Below are 1,425 nucleotides of genomic sequence, written 5' to 3'. Positions count from 1 at the left end.
AGCCTACGGGAGGGGCCGGGGTCAAGCCCTGCAGGGGCCTGAGTGTCCCTTGGAGGACACAGGAGGGTCGGCGGGGATTGGGCTCCAGCAGGTCAGGACCAGGGCAGGGGCTGGAGCGGCCCGGGGCGGCGGGGGGGGGGGGGCATGGCCACGGGGCCGGCCCCAACGGGGGACAGCTCCGCCTTTAACACTCACCGGGCTCCAGGCGCCATTCGGAACCCGCCTCTCATCTCCACTCATCCGGCCCTCAGCCAGATGGGCTCCTGCTCCGTTTTACAGGCATGGACACTGAGGTGCACCCAGGCTGAATGACCCGTTCAAGGTCACACAGCTCACGAGTGGCTGACTTGGCCCTGGTTTCCTCTGGTGACCCCTTCCCAGCCCTCAGGGCCCCCCTTCTCGTCCCGCCCCAAGCCCGGCAGCCTGGGCCCCGGGAGCCCCTCAGAAACGCCCTGCAGCCCCTTCTCCTCCGGAGAAACGCTCCCCCGTCACTCCAGCGGGTCCAGGGGCCCGGGCGCGGCCTCAGGGTGGGTGCAGGGCCCAGCATAGCTGCTCGCACACCCCCTGCCAGGGGCCAGCAGTGCGGGGACCTCGCGGGACACAGGGAGCACGGGTTCCTGCAGCTGGGGCTGCCCTCGCTGCGGCGCCCCCTGGCGGGAGCAGGCGGCCCAGGCCCGGGGAAGCCTCGTCAGACGCGGGGCAAGAGGCAGCTTCCGGAACCGGTGTCCCAGCGCCTGGAGCCAGCCTTGCCTAGAGCTGGCGCCTGGACCTTTCTGTCTCATGAGTCACCAAATACCCTTTCCTTCCCACAGCTGACACAAGACGTGTGATGTCCTGAAAATGTCCTATCCAGCAGGACTCGGCCTCGGCCGGCATCCCCCTGTCTCGGGCCCACAGGGCATCCTGCCCAGGGGTGGTCTGTGTCTCTGACTAAGAAAACCACGGGCAAGTGAATCAGTTATTTAGTAAAATAAGAACTAGCTGTTTGTAATGCTCATGGGTAGGAAAACAATCTTTTTTTTGGGGGGGGGGAGAGAGAGTGAGCACAAGAAGAAAGAGGGGCAGATGGAGAGCGAGAGTCCCCAGCCCTGACTTGGGCCCCATCCCCTGGCCCTGGGATCCTGACCTGAGCTGAAATCCAGAGTCTGATGCTCAACCGACTGAGCCCTCCAGGCGCCCCTGAAAGCAATCTTTTAACGCAGAAGACTCTGAGCGTAGAAAAGTCCGGAGGCTGAGGCCACAGGCCTGTGGTAGCCTGCTCCCCAGGGAAGCAGGCCGCTCGCTGAGCCTCCCCTTACCTGTGGGGACCCTGTTCAAGACCCCCACGGAGGCCCAAAGGCGGGGGGGCACCAAGCCCTACACCCACCAGGTGGGTAAGCGTCGTTTATAAAGTGGGCGCAGCGGAGAGCGACAATCAGCAACGAT

Source organism: Suricata suricatta, chromosome 12 (genome assembly GCF_006229205.1).
Source record: "Suricata suricatta isolate VVHF042 chromosome 12, meerkat_22Aug2017_6uvM2_HiC, whole genome shotgun sequence".
NCBI classification, from domain to species: Eukaryota; Metazoa; Chordata; class Mammalia; order Carnivora; family Herpestidae; genus Suricata; species Suricata suricatta.
This window is presented reverse-complemented; position numbering follows the sequence as displayed.